Source organism: Papaver somniferum, chromosome 2, assembly GCF_003573695.1.
Source record: "Papaver somniferum cultivar HN1 chromosome 2, ASM357369v1, whole genome shotgun sequence".
NCBI lineage: Eukaryota > Viridiplantae > Streptophyta > Magnoliopsida > Ranunculales > Papaveraceae > Papaver > Papaver somniferum.
Window position 1 is genome coordinate 87,703,812 of NC_039359.1, and position 16,107 is coordinate 87,719,918.

Here is a 16,107-nt window from a genome sequence, read left to right on the forward strand (position 1 = left end):
GAAAGTAATGTGTTATCAAAAGATCAAATTAGCATTCAGCTCATCCATACACGATGGGCAAAAATTATACGGCTCTCTTTTGTTTATCCAGTCGATTATGCACTTGGTGTGAAATACATGCCCGTAACCATGTTGAAGAATAAACCAAGATACTATGAAGAAGACAGAAGGGATCAACAAGAGTTGTTGATACAGTGGTGTGGATCAACTATGAGAGTTGACAGAGTATGGTTGGATCAACTGGTACAGTTGATATGAAGTAAATGGATCAACAAGAGTTGTTGACGCATGGTACAGTATTTAGAAGTTTACTTGGGTTGCAAGTATTCTTGGTTTTAGAGTTTGTTTACGTGAGTATTTTCTAGAAGAGTCTTTGTTAGAGTTTGATTATGTTAGGAAAGTGTTTATTACTTGAGAGTCAAGTTTGTAAACATATAAATAGGCTGTTAAGCCGTGAGTTCTAAACACATCAATTAAGAGAAGTTTGTTTGAGTTTAGTTTTGTGTTTTCATTAAGTCTTTGATATCAGATTTTCTACATCTGGTATCAGTGCACTGGTAACAGATTCTAGGGCTGTGGGTATGAGAAGTTAAGTTGAAGAAGATGACGATTATAAGTTCAATTAAAGTACCAATGTTTGAAAGTAAAAACTTTGAACATTGGAGGTTGCATATGGAGAATATTTTTACATATCAAGAAGTATGGGATATTGTGAGAGATGGTTATGTAGAACCACCAGAAGGAGTTGTAGTTGAAGGAGCTGCACAAACTCTATTAACTGAAAACAGAAAGAAGAATTCTAAAGCTACATATATTCTTCATCAAGGTGTTCATGAATCTCTCATGGACAGAGTTATCTATATTAAGCAAGCTAAAGAAGCATGGGATGGTTTGGTCAGCTACTACACAGGGTCTGGCAAGGTCAAAAAGGTTGGATTGCAAGCCCTAAAGAGAAAGTATGAATTATTGCAGATGGAAAGTACTGAAACAATATCATATTTTTTCTCAAAGACTTTGAATCTTGTCAATGAGATGAAGGCAAATGGTGATACTATAGAAGATTCAACAGTTGTTGAAAAGATATTAAGAAGTTTGCCAGAGAAATTTGAATCAAAGGTGACTGCTATAGAGGAATGCAACACAGTTGCAACTATGACTCTTAATGAGTTATTGGGCTCATTACAAGCCTATGAAAAAAGATTGCTAGAGAAGACAGTTGCAGCAAAAAAAGTTGAAGAAGCACTTCAAAGTCAAGTTAGCTGGAGAAGCAACCAAGGAAAACCTAATGCTGGAAGGTTTCAAGGAAGATATAATAATGGAGGAAGATCTAATACTGGAGGTTATCAAGGAAGAAAACCAGTTGATAGATCAAAAGTTCAGTGTTTCAACTGTGGAGATTTTGGGCATTTTTCTACAGAGTGTCCAACACCTAGAAAGACTTCTGAAAATAATTTTAAATCAAATTTCAAAGCCAATATTGCTGAAAGTCAAGAAGCAGAAGAGCAGAAGGCTGAAAACATGTTAATAGCATGTCATACAGCAGAAGAACAACCTCAACTGAAGTGGTATTTGGATACAGGTTGGAGCAATCATATGTGTGGCAGAAAAGATTTATTTGACAGACTAGATGAGTCTGTAAGATCCACAGTGAAGTTTGGTAACATTTCAACAATTCCAGTTATGGGAAAAGGAAAAATTGGAATTGTTCTTAAGAATGGTTCAAAAGCATGTATCATGGATGTGTTTTATGTACCAGGATTACATCAAAACTTGTTGAGTATGGGCCAACTATCTGAAAGAGGATACTCTATGAATATTTACGATGGTTTGTGTTTCATCAAAGATAAAAGAAGAAGATTGATTGCTAAAGTACAGATGACCAAAAACAGGTTATTTCCTTTGAATATTCAACATTAAAAGGAGAGTTGTTACAGTACTAGTGTGCATAATGATACTTGATTGTGACATAAGAGGATGGGACATGTGAACTTTAACAGTTTACAAACTTTAGCAAAGCAGCAGATGGTGTCAGGATTACCTTTCATTCAAATTCCAGAATCAAGATGTGAGAACTGTATCTTTGGCAAGCATCATAGAGATCCATTTCCAGTTAACAAAGCAAGAAGAGTTGAACAACAGTTGGAGATCATTCATAGTGACTTGTGTGGTCCTATAGAAGTTACATCACATGGAGGTAATAACTATTTCATAACTTTTATTGATGACTTTAGTAGGAAAGCATGGTTATATTTGCTTACACAAAAGAGTGATGCTTTTCATGCTTTTAGAAGTTTCAAAGATTATGCTGAGAAACAAATTGGTAAAAACATCAAGATATTAAGAACTGATTGAGGAACAGAATACAATATTGTTGATATTTTCATGGAAGAACATGGTATTCTACATCAGTTATCAGCAAGATATACACCTCAACAGAATGGTGTAGCAGAGAGAAGGAATAGAACTATAATGGAGATGGCAAGAAATATAAGAAGAACAAAAGGTTTACCAAAAAAATTATGGGGTTATGCAGTAGATACAGCAGTATATTTACTTAATAGATGTCCTACAAATAGTTTGAAAAATATAACACCAGAAGAAGCTTGAAGAGGTGTAAAACCAAGTGTAAGACATCTGAGAATTTTTGGGTGCATTGCATATGCACATGTGCCAAAAGAACTGATAAAGAAGTTGGATGATAAGAGTGAAAAATACATTCTTGTTGGTTACAGTTCAGTGACAAAAGGTTACAAGCTATATGACCCAGAAACTAGAAAAATAGTTATAAGTAGAGATGTGATATTTGATGAAGACTCAAAATGGAATTAGAATGATGGATCAACAACGAATGTTGATCCTCATAACAATGGATCAACAAGGGATGTTGATCCACATAATATTGGGTCAACAAGCGATGTTGGTCCACCTGCTGCTGTCAGAACAGTTCCAGTTGTAGTTGAGGAAGAAGTAAAAGCTCAAGACAATGTTGAAAAAGCAAGGACAGAAGCAGTACTACAACAAGAAACTACAGGACCAAGAAGAAAGTATATCATACCTGCCAGGTTGAATGATTATGTTTTAACAAGAGATGATGAAGATATTGATGATGATGTGGTGAACTTTGCATTGTTTGGAGATTGTGATCTTGTAGCTTATGAAGAAGCATCTAAAGAACAAGGTTGGATTCAAGCTATGAATGAAGAATTGAAGTCAATTGAGAATAATATTACTTAGGAACTTGCAACACTTTCACCAGGAAAGAAACCCATTGGTGTTAAGTGGGTTTATAAAACAAAATACAAGTCAAATGGTGAAATAGATAGACTGAAAACAAGGTTAGTTGCTAAGGGATATAGACAAAGACAAGGAGTAGATTACTCAGAAGTATTTGCACCAGTTGCAAGACTTGACACAGTAAGAATGATAATTTCTTTGGCTGCACAGAAGCATTGGAATATTTTTTCAGATGGATGTTAAGTCTGCATTCTTGAATGGAGTATTGGAAGAAGAAGTTTATGTAGAGCAACCAGCTGGCTACATTATGGAGGGGAAGGAGAATGAAGTATACAAGCTAAATAAAGTCGTGTATAGCTTGAAACAAGCACCAAGATCCTGGTATACAAGAATAGATTTTTATTTCATTAAGAAAGGGTTTACAAGATGTCCACATGAGCATACTTTATATTTGAAAGCTGACACTCTTGGCAATCATATTATAGTATGTTTGTATGTGGATGATCTTATATTTACTGAAAATAGTTCTGAGATGATCAATTAATTCAGGGAGGATATGGTGAAGGAGTTTGAGATGACAGATCTTGGTTTGATGTCATATTTTCTTGGTATTGAAGTACAACAAACTGAAAGAGGAATTTTTATTAATCAACAAAGGTATGCTGAAGGAATTTTGAAGCGTTTCAATATGGATAATTGTAATCCAATTTTAACACTAGTATAAGAGAGACTGAAGTTGACAAAAGATGCATCAGGAGAGCTTGTGAATTCAACAGACTTTAAAGGTCTTGTTGGATGTTTAAGATATTTGACTGCTACAAGACCTGATATCATGTATGCAGTTGGGTTGGTTAGTAGGTTCATGGAATATCCTAGACAATCACATTTACAAGCTGCAAAACGTATATTGAAATATGTAAAAGGAACAACAAGCATGAGAATCTTTTATACTGTCTCAGAAGATCCAAAGTTGGTTGGTTTCACTGATAGTGATTGGGCTGCAGATACAAAAGGTAGAAAAAGTACATCAGGTTATGGTTTTCAGTTGGGAACTAGTTTTTTCTCTTGGTCATCTAAGAAGCAACAAGTTTTTGCATTATCTACAACAGAAGCTGAGTATATAGCTGCTAGCAACTGTGCTACACAGGCTGTATGGTTGAGAATTATGTTGAAGTCTTTGTTTCAAGAACAAAAGACACCAACAACAATAGTTTGTGATAACAAGTCTACAATTTCACTAACTAAGAATCCAATACTACATGGAAGAAGTAAGCATATTGATATCAAATATCATTATATCAGAGAGCTTGTAAGCAATAAGGAGATAGTTGTTGAATTTGTTGAGAGTGAAGAGCAAGTGGCAGATATTCTCATCAAGTCTTTGAAGTCTAACACTTTCATTTACTTGCGTGGAAAGTTGGGGATGATTAGCAAAGAGTATCTTGGTTTAAGGGAGGATGTTGAAGAATAAACCAAGATACTATAAAGAAGACAGAAGGGATCAACAAGAGTTGTTGATGCAGTGGTGTGGATCAACTATGAGAGTTGGCAGAGTATGGTTGGATCAACTGGTACAGTTGATATGAAGTAAATGGATCAACAAGAGTTGTTGAAGCATGGTACAGTATTTAGAAGTTTACTTGGGTTGCAAGTATTACTGGTTTTAGAGTTTATTTACGTGAGTATTTTCTAGAAGAGTCTTTGTTAGAGTTTGATTATGTTAGGAAAGTGTTTATTACTTGAGAGTCAAGTTTGTAAACATATAAATAGGTTGTTAAGCCGTGAGTTCTAAACACATCAATTAAGAGAAGTTTGTTTGAGTTTAGTTTTGTGTATTCATTAAGTCTTTGATATCATATTTTCTACAAATCAAACTTCATAACATTATTCTCCTTTTTAAATTCGTCCAAACAAATGACGCATTCATCCTTTTCACTCCCACCATCATCATTCTCATCGAATCTCTTTATATCGACCATCTCCAACATTGACAGTTGAATATCTTGTTGAATTTCATCAACATTACCTTTTAGACGTCGTTCTGCAATTCTATTGAGCATGTGACGACGACAGGTCAAGAAGTACTCCTCCAAGAAAGCTTCATCTTTGTCGTTGTATACATTTTTTTATAACGTTCATGATTTCCAGTCTGACGACTATAATTACCACGCTTCTCTTAATTCATAGGTTCGCCATTTTATTACCATACCTTGATACTACCCGTTTGAAAAAGTTCCAAAACCTAAGGTTGGAGGAAGAGTCATCTAAAATATCCATAGCCAAAAGTGTTTCAAGATTGCAATTGCAAAAAATATCGGAGGAAAATAAATCGACCAAGCTGATGGGGTATATTTTCACCGCCGTTAGCTTACGGCGTGCAGCGGACTCGGATTTTTTACTTGAACGAGTCATGTCGACTAGCATATCATTCTTTGTAAGATATACATGAGATTTTTCTCTCAATTGAACTTCAACGAAAACTTGAGTGTCATCATAAGGATTCTCCACCTGGGTTTTCGTACTTAGTATGGAGAAAGGTTTCATACGGACAGGAAAAAACACTCACTTGTATCTTCATCGATAGCATTATTTTCTTACGAGACAGACATTAGACGTAAGTAACAATAAAAACCAAAACAACCAGTAAATAATAAACTTTAAGTGAAATCAATGATTCTCACAAACAATAGCAAAACTAAAATCTTAGTGTATATATATAGGCTAAATATTAAATTCATTAACACTAGGAAAAAGAAATCATCTGAATTGGGAAACAGACTCAGGCTAGGAAAGAAAAATTTAATAGCGCGCTTAGACAGCAGAAGCATAAGTTAAAAGCAAAATGATTTTGTTTCATAAAAAAAATTAACTTTTCGACTTTCCGAAACCGTTTAACTGACCTTTTTTTTTCTCTCTCTTCAGAGTGTGCATCCGGGCGCTATAAGAAGTTTCACCAAAAATCTTAAGATGATCATTTTTAAACCGTCAGATTTCACGTCTGATTAATTAATATGCATCTCTACTACGACAATAAATCTGAAAAACTTAAACGTGAGTGAACACTGGAGCGGACACTGTACCTTAGTCGCTCACTGTCTCTTGCCTCTCTCTGCTTTTACTCATCGAGAAGAAGGGAAGCGGCGATAAGTAGGGGTGTAAATTCGGGCAGGCCGGGTCGCCCGACCCAAAAACTAAGACAGGCCGGGCAGGCCAGGCTTAATATTTGTGAGTCCGTAAACAAATTCAGGCCGGACAGGCCGGGCACAAGTAGATAATTTGCTACCCAAAGACCGCCCAAAGCCCGCTTTTTATACGGACAGGCCAGATCGGGCCGGACAGGCCACTATTTTGATTTTTTTTTTTTAAAGTTTAAATTTTCAAATGAACGGTATTAAATACAATATCCTTTCCTTTCCAACATCACATATCATAAGTGATAGTATTATTTTATATTTAAATTACACTGACAAATATTTAATTTTAGCCTATAATAAATAATTAATTAGAGTACAATAAACTTTCTAATAAGAAAATATATTACCATTAATGTTTTGAAAAGGTTAATTATAAGTAAAAAAGCAATTATATATTTTATTTTTCTTGACACAAAATTGACAATTATAAAATTGTAACTTTTAAGTCTTTTAAGAGGATATTAAATGATTAATGGCACATATAAGGCTTTCAGGCCGGGCACCAGGCCGGGTATCAGGCCGGGCATCATAATTAATCGCAAAGTCCGAGACCGCCCAATAAATTAATCCAGACCAGGCCGGGTGGTACATGACGGTCCATAACAGATTTTGGGCTACTTCGGATACAGACGGGCTCGGACGGATACAGGCAGACCGAGTATTTTCGGGTATTATTTACACCCCTAGCGATAAGTGCAAAGATGTCCGGCCATCATTTTCCCGACGAGATCTTACTGGATATCTTCCTCCGATTACCAGTGAAAGCCATCGCAAGATTCAGGTGTGTTAACAAAAGCTTGTGCAGTTTATTTCGAAGCCCTAATTTCATTCAAAAGCATCTCAATCAATCTATTGAAAAAGATAAGTGTAGTCTCTTGATTTCTAGTTATGGTAATCGTGAGTGCTCAGTCCATTCCATAGCCAGTAGAAGTGATTCTTCGTTATCATTATCTGATTATGAAACCCTTGAAATTGATTATCCGTTCAAGTCTCAGAAACCATTAGTTGAAATTATTGGTTCATGTAATTGCTTAGTCTGCTTAGAACTTAATAGGCGTGATGTTTGTATCTGGAATCCATCTACAACTGAGTTCAAGAAAAAACAAACACCGCCGAATGAATTTAAGTTGCTTGATTTGGCCCACAGGAGGGGGCAGAAGGGATACTTGTATGGATTTGGTTATGATTCCAAAATTGGGGATTATAAGTTGGTCAGGTATGAACTTTGTGAATATTTGTTTCACTTTCATGGAGGTAGCATCTATACATTAGGAACAAATACATGGAAAATAATAAAATCTAAGTCATCGCACTATGATGTTTGCGATGGAGACAACTCGGGGGGTGAATGTTAATGGACACAAATCGGGGGTGCATGTTAATGGAGTTCTATATTGGATTGCATCTCCCACCCTCAAAAAAGGAGATGGGTTCAAAGCACGCCTGGTAATAGTTTCTTTCGATGTCTGTGATGAGAGTGGCCATGAGATACAACTACCTGCTAACAACTCAGTCGGCAAGGTGGGATTTGGTTTGAGTGTGTTTGATGGGAACCTTTGCCTGATCTGTGATGTATTTGGTGGTCATGCAGAGGTGTAGGTGATGAAAGGTTTTGGAGAGGATAAAGGAAACTGGGCTAAACTCTTCAACATTGAAAAGTATGTAAATGGTATTAATTATGTAATGCTTATACATTCTCTCAAGACGGGTGAAATCCTTTTTCAGCTAAATAGTGAGGAAGTTGATGCGCGTAATGGTATAGTTTTATATGAACCGGAGCACAAAAGGTCTACCGAGCTACAAATACATGGTCCTCATAAATTGTTTGTCATTGAAAGTTATTTTCCAAGCTTAGTTTCCCTTAAATCGGGTACTTTTGTGAGGGCAGGGGAATTCAAGGAATTACAAAGCAAGAAGAAAAGTTGTACTGTAATGGAGAAGTAAATTATTCTGGAGTAGAAAGGAAATAGTGGGGAAATGAAGATGTGGGAGCTGCTAGGCATTTTGTCTATTTATTGGGTTTGGTACTCTTTTTAGGCGGACGATTAGAAGAAAGCTATCTTGTTTGTTCAACCATATTTTGAGTAAGGTTTTCCCACCTCTCGGAAATTTACTTTTTTATCTTCCTTTTTCCCTTTCACTTTTGAAATGTTCGTGCGTTAATTGAGTAAACAATCTTGTTCGCAGACTAGAAGAGTTTATCTAAGAATCGGTAAAACTATCAACGTAGTGATGTTAGATGATACTATGCTTTTTCTTACTGCACTTTTTATGGATGTGGAAAATTGGTCTTTTATTTTGTTTTTTGAAACTGCAGTTTAAATGTTCTTATGAAATGAAATTAGTTTCAATGTTATTTTTATTGTTTTTTAGAATTTGCGGATGCTTAATTGGGTTATGGAATGAAATGAAATGTAGTTGCAGATCACATTTTCTATACCCCCTCAACTAATCCGTCATCAGAATTCAGATATCTAGGTTTTTCATTTATTTCATTGTAACTAAGATGGGCCAGCTTTCTCAGAATTGAGCTGGTGGCATAATATCAATCTTCAGACAAAATTTAAACTACAGTTGCTATTTCCATGAACTGTACTTGACTTTCTGGGCAGAGTACGTAGTGCATGTAAAAACAATTCTTATACTGTGTTCATTTCCTTAGGATCTATGAATTACTATGACATTTGTGTTTTCCAGTAGGTTTCTTCTTGTAGTTTGGAAGTTGCTTTTGAGCTACACAGTCTTTGAATACCAGGACAAAACTTCTGAGGATGAATTTGATATTCCAAGTGAAGACTAAACATTTTCGGATTCTAGTTCAACTTTCGTTGTTAATTTTTGTGTCCTGTCAGAGTTTTTAAGGCATAACATCTATTCTGAGTTCTTATCATGCATCTCAATTTTGAATCAATGGTACTGTGCTTGAAAAAGGGGCCCTGTTTGTTGCATGTTTGTGAACTGCTCAAGGTTTCTAGATTTCTCTTCCACATTTTGCATCCTATAGCGCATGAAAATGGTAGATAGATAAGGTAATAATGACATAAATCAACTAAATTCAATTAGCTCAGCCTGGTTTTGATCCACTTTTTGGCGCAGGTGTGTGATTGTTATTTGCACAAGTTTGGGTGCGCTAATGTCCACTGCATTAGTCGAATTTTATTTAGTTTAATGTATGACAAAAAAAAATAGAGCACCAGGTTTTATTTTATGCAGCATTTGAGATGTTTAGGTTCATAGCAGTATCAGTTGTCAATTATTGACCTTGAAGTGGTTAGAGAGTGGGAGGCAACTTTTAAGCACTTGTGAATTCCTTGCTGCTTTCATTTCTTTACCTACTGTACAGTTTGGTCATGCATTCCTCATTTATTCTTTACACAATCTGCTGGAAAGAACACTACTATGTACCAGTTGTTCACAGGGTAGATTTTTGTAGAAGTACTTGAACCCAAATCCAGAACTCTGTTCTTCACCAATACATGCAGCTGGGTTTTGATTCTACAGCAAGGTTACCCATGAGATATCCATTTGGAGATCATTGAATGCAGCAACGGTATAAGCCAAGCAGTTGTCGGTTTAGAAAATCTTAACTAGAAAGTCGCCAAAAGAAACTATCTGGATGGGGGAAATACCGTGAAAAAGAAACTATCTGGATGGGGGAAATACCGTGAAAGGTTACTTGCATTTCAACAAACAACAGTAGAAAATATGTAAAAATTTTGATAGAATTTTATTGAACAGAAATCGCATAAACTCAATACTATAAAAATAATTGAAAAGGTCTAGTTAGATTCAAATTTTACCAGAAATAAATACTACTCCCTCCTTCCCAAATTAATTAAGTTATTTGTAGTTTGCACAATTATTAAGACAAAGAGAAAAGAAAAATATATTTAAGTATTTTTTTATAAGTATACCCTTATGTAAAACTTATAAATGATTTATCTCTTAAACTATACCACGGTTTATCGTAAATTTTATATACCGTTGAAAAATGTTTTAAAATACTCACTAAAGAATATAACATGGTATTAAATTATGGATACTTCTTATTGTGACAATAATCGATTAAAAGGGTAGTTCTATAAATACTCCTTGATTAGTGAGATAGCTCAATTATTTGTAGGACAAAATTCAAAACCAATTAGCTCAATTAATTTGGGACAGAGTAGTATATATATAATGCTGCTTCAAAGTTCTAGGAGCTCACGTCTACAACTGATTTGTATATCACTAGAGATGAATCACTACAAAGCAGTCATGCTTCGCCAAAGATACACGCGGAAGCTTCATCGTCTACCTTTTCAAGGGAAGTCATTTTGTTGGTTGGAATGATCCTGATCATCATCAGAATGAGAGGCATTTTTACGCTTGACTATTCAGAAATCAAAAATCTTAAAAAGACTTTATGGGGATTCCTAATGCCTATACCACCACTAACCTTTGATGTGCAAATTTTACTCCAAGCTTTAGGATAAAAAGCTTTTCTAGGATTATCTTTATTCCACGAAAAATCTCTTTGCAATCTATCATATTTATCTAACACAGAATTAGGAAGTTCAAAACATTGCATTTGGTAACAAGAGTAAGCAGATAGAGTCGAATTGATGAGGACAATCCGACCAGCTTGAGATAATAATTTGGATTTCCACCCATGCAAGGACTTATAAGCTCTATCAAGAAGCGACTCAAAATTTAACGCTTTACGCCTATCAGAAAACAAAGGGGTTCCTAAATACTTTTCATCTTTATAGATTCGCTGAACTCTTAACATCTTAGCTAGTATTTTTTCATGCTTGTGATACATCTTTTTACTCAAATAGACACCAGATTTATGGTAGTTTATGGTCTGGCCGGAAGATCTAGTAAAGATGTCTAAAATATTCATAAGATTTCTAACTTCAACAATATCACCCTTGCAAAAAATATAACAATCATCAGCAAATAACAAATGAGAAATAGCCGAACAATTATAGTTAAGTCTAACACCAGAAAATTTAGGTTGAGATTCAGCATGCAAAAACAACCTAAAAAGGCCCTCTAATGCAGTAATGAACAAGTAAGGGGAAAGAGGATCTCCTTGTCTTTTTTTTATAAGAAGACTTTTATTTATTTATAGAAGGAAGTTTACATTACATAAGATGGGATCTAATCTGAGATTAGCCTTTTCTAGGAAATTAGTTTTTTCATAAGTGTTCATAATTTCCGTAGAGAAATATGTAATTTTCCTAGATCTCACTTCTTTAGCAAGTCTATCTTCAAAATCCAAAAACTTGCTAGTTTTAAACAAAAAGGAAATGGAATTACATATATTAAAGGAAAATTTGCATCTGTTGATGCTTGTTTGAGCTCTCTAAGGTTGGTCTTCTGGATTAGCTTCTCCATTCATGATCTTCATTAACGTTTGACAATCATTGATAAAGCAACAACTGTTGAGATTTAAATCCTTCATCCACCTAAGAGCCTCAATTCCTGCTTTTGCTTCAGCTTCTAAGAGGCATGAAGCCCAATTTCTGCATACTCGACAATGCTTTCTGTTTCATGTATTTTCCAAGATTGAAATTGCCTAATCCATGGTAAAGTTAGCTTCTAAGAAGGATGCATCAAAGTGGATAAACCAATCATAAGCATAACTGTCCTTCATATGAATATCATTGCACAAATTTCTGACAGAAATAGATTTATGCCTAGTAGTGTTGTCCCTGGAAAAAGCATTGTTCTGGTAGGATATTTTAATAGAATCAATTAACTTTTGTGGCATTGGCACAACATTATCAAAGTTCACACTATTTATGAATTTCCAAGTAGACCAAATGATGTAATAAATTTTATCATGTCTATCTTTAAAAATATTATTGTTCATCCAGAATTTAAACCAGTTCAAAATATCATATTGAACTGTCATTCAAACCAAAAGCATCCTAGACTTTTTTAGAGAAAGGACAGTTCACAAACAAATGTAATTCATCTTCAGAAACATTTGTATCACACAACAAACAAAAAGGTTTTGCATCTTTAACATATTTAGACATTTTGCAACCTAAAGCTGACGCACCAGAAACGACTTTCCAACAGAACATATTAATCTTAGGCATAATATTTAAAATCCAAATTTGTTTCCAAAACATAGCTTCATTCTTATCAATATTCATATTAGTTAGAAAATTGTATGTCGATTTAGTTGTGAGTTCTCCAGACTTAGTAGAGCTCTATCTGATTCTATCATGCATACTACGGTTAATAGTTACATCATTTATAGCATTATGAGAAGATTTATGAACATACTTTGATATAAGATTCATGTCCCAAGTTCCTTCTCTACTAATCAGATCATTGACAGTCTTAGGCATATTATTATCAATAGTAACTGGAGTAAGAAGAGTATTTTGATTTGGTAGACAAAGGTCAGTCCACATATTAATGTCAATTCCATTGTTAACCTGCCAAACACCATTAGATTTAATGATCTCTAGACATTTCTAATACTGGACCAAATCCAAGATATTTTATACTTCCTGGTTTTTCTTAAGGGATTACGATTTCTAAAGTATTTATGCTTTAAAAATTTATCCCACGGTTGTTCTTGATTATGAATTAACCTCTAAGCTAACTTAGTAATTAAAGCAATTATGCTTATGGGGAATTCTAATTCCCAGACCCCCTTGACGAATGTCTTTAGTAATGCTGGGCCAAGCTTTAGGATAATAGCATTTCTTTTTATTCTTTTTTTGCCTCCAGAAGTCCCTTTGGATTTTGCCTAAATTATCAAGGGTTTTTTTTAGGGAAGTAAAGACACTGCATTTGGTGATTAGGGTAAGCACTAAGCACATTTTTAATTAGGACAGTGCCACCAGCATGATTAAACATTTTCCTAATCTAACCTTGGAGAGAAGCATAGTATTTATTCAATAAATGCTCAAAATTGTTGACTTTATTTCTATTAAAAAATAGGGGAATTCCTAGATATTTATCATTCTTAGAAATTTTCCTAACCTTCATAATTTTATAAATGATTTTACAATGCTTATTGTGTATTTTAGGAGTAAAATAAATCCCAATTTTTTTTGAAAGTTAATGACTTGACCAGTCATTTCCCTAAAGAGATTAAAAATATTAACCAATTTTTTTGTTTCATTCAGACCAGCTTTAGAGAAGAGAAAACAATCGTCAGCAAAGAACAAGTGAGAAACAAAAGGAGCAGTTTTTGTGACTTTAATTCCTGAAATCAGATTATATTTTTCAGCTTTTAAAAGAAGTTTTGAAAGCACCTCCATGCAAATAATAAACAGGTAAGGAGATAACGGATCTCCTTTCCTGAGACCTCTTCTTACAAATTTTTTTTCACCAGGCACACCATTTAAAAGAGCTGAAAAAGACGTAGTAGTAATACAGTGCATAATAAGCTGACACCAATCCTTGCAAAAACCAAAGGAAATAAGCGTTTGATTTAGAAATTCCCACTCAATTCTGTCAAACGCTTTGGAAAGATCGATTTTTAAAACCATATTTCCATTTTTATTTTTAGAGATCTTCATAGAATGTAGAATTTCATACGCAACAATAACATTGTCAGTTATTTGACGACCAGAAATAAAGGCTGACTGATTTTGAGAAATAAGTTTAGGGAGTAGAGGTTTCAGTCTATTAGTTAATATTTTTGAAATAATTTTATACGTAATATTTCTTAGGCTAATAGGGTGAAAGTCATTAGGAGTAGAAGGGTTATTAATTTTAGAGATTAGAGTTATATAAGTGTAATTCATTTCTTTAAGAATGTATTTTTTCCTAGAAAAAATCTTGAACATGATTGATGATATCGGTTTTAACGATATCCAGTGTGCCTTGAAGAACTCGAGAGGATATCCATCTAGGTCAGGAGAGCCCCATTAATTCATATTAAAGAGAGTATTTTTAATTTCATCTTCATCTGGAATCCTAGTGAGCATATTATTATTGACATCATGAATACAAGGTTCAATTAGGTTACTAAGAAGGTCAAGATGTTGCGGTTTACAAGAAGTGCTTATAATTTTGAAGTGTTTTATTAACATATTATGAATTTGAGATCTATCTTCAATCCACAGACCATTATCATCCCTAAGCGTGTGAATATAATTTACTCTTTTCCTGTTATTGGCAGTTTGGTGAAATAAAGTAGTATTTCTATCAAAGTCCTTAATAAATTTATCTTTAGAGAGACGATTCCAATAATCATACTCTCTATTGTACCAGATATCCAGATTGTTCTGGGTATCCTTGATTTCTAAAATAGGCAAAGGATTAATGGAATGAAGGTATTCCATTTTCTTATTAAGTTCCTCTATGTTCTGGAAAATGTTCCCATAGACAGATTTATTCCATTAAAAAGAAGTATAAGAAATATTTTTAAGATTCTTTTGAATTTTATAAGCATAAGAACCATTAATTTTACAGTTCCAGTTTTTAGAGACAATATCGTTAAAACTGTCATGACTAAGCCAAGTTCTTATAATCTTAAAGGTTTTATGTACGTAATGTTTCACAGGTTTGCAAGTTAAAAGAATCGGAGTATGGTCAGAACCTATTCTAGAAAAATGGCTAACAATAACATCTGGAAAAATATTAGACCAGCAAGATGAAGAAAGCACTCTGTCTATACGTTCTTTTATGTTTTCCCGACCTTCCCTATTATTAGACCAAGTAAAAAGAATTCCCTGATATCTAAGGTCCATTAAATCTAGAGAATGAATATTATCATGGATAAATTTATTAACATGAGAGTTATTATTGCCACCATGTTTGTCATTAACATGCAGAATAACATTTAAATCACCTATGATGATCCAGGGGAGACTAGGGTTCAATTTACAGAAATGGTTGATCTTATCCCACTGTAATTTTTTTCTTAGATCATTAAGAGAACCATGAATGCAAATAACATTCCAAACATTGTTGAAACAATCATTAATTTCAAAGAAAGAGATATCAAAAAATTCAGCAATGCATGTCACTTTAATATTATTATGCCAAGCTTATTAAAAACCCACCAGAAAGACCTATTCTAGGGACAACAAACCATTCATAGAACTTTAAGTTTCTAGCTAAGATATTCGTACTGTCTCTGGTAGCTTTTGTTTCTGCTAAGATTATAAAATCAGAGTTATGCTTCTTTAGTAAGTATTTCAGGTGGTTCTTTGTGAGGGAGTTTCCAATCCCCCGCACATACCATGAAAGCATTTTCATTTTGAGAAATTTAGCATTTATTTTTTTTTTATGCCAAAGAGAAAATTTAGTATTTAAAAAATGACTAAACATAAAGAAGGTTATTATTGGGGCATCACATTCTAATCGAGGGGAGTCACCTAATAGGACAAAAATGGGTCACCCATAAATAATATTAAAAACCCCTTATCTTAAATAATTTTGTAATGACTAAACAAACCTTATTTAGTTAGTCTTAGTAAACTAATTAGATAATAACTAGATTGATAAGTTTTTTTTTTGTATATTTAGTGATAAAAAAATCAGATTAGGTTTAGTATTTTGGTGGGAAGAAAAAATAGGAAAAAACAAAGAATTTTTTTGATATTTTCTTCAAACTAAAACCCTATATTTCGATCCACCCAATCAATTTTCTTTTTATTTCTCAACCGATGAAAGTACGTAAAAAAAATCAAACTTTTTAGTATTAACGGTTGAGTTT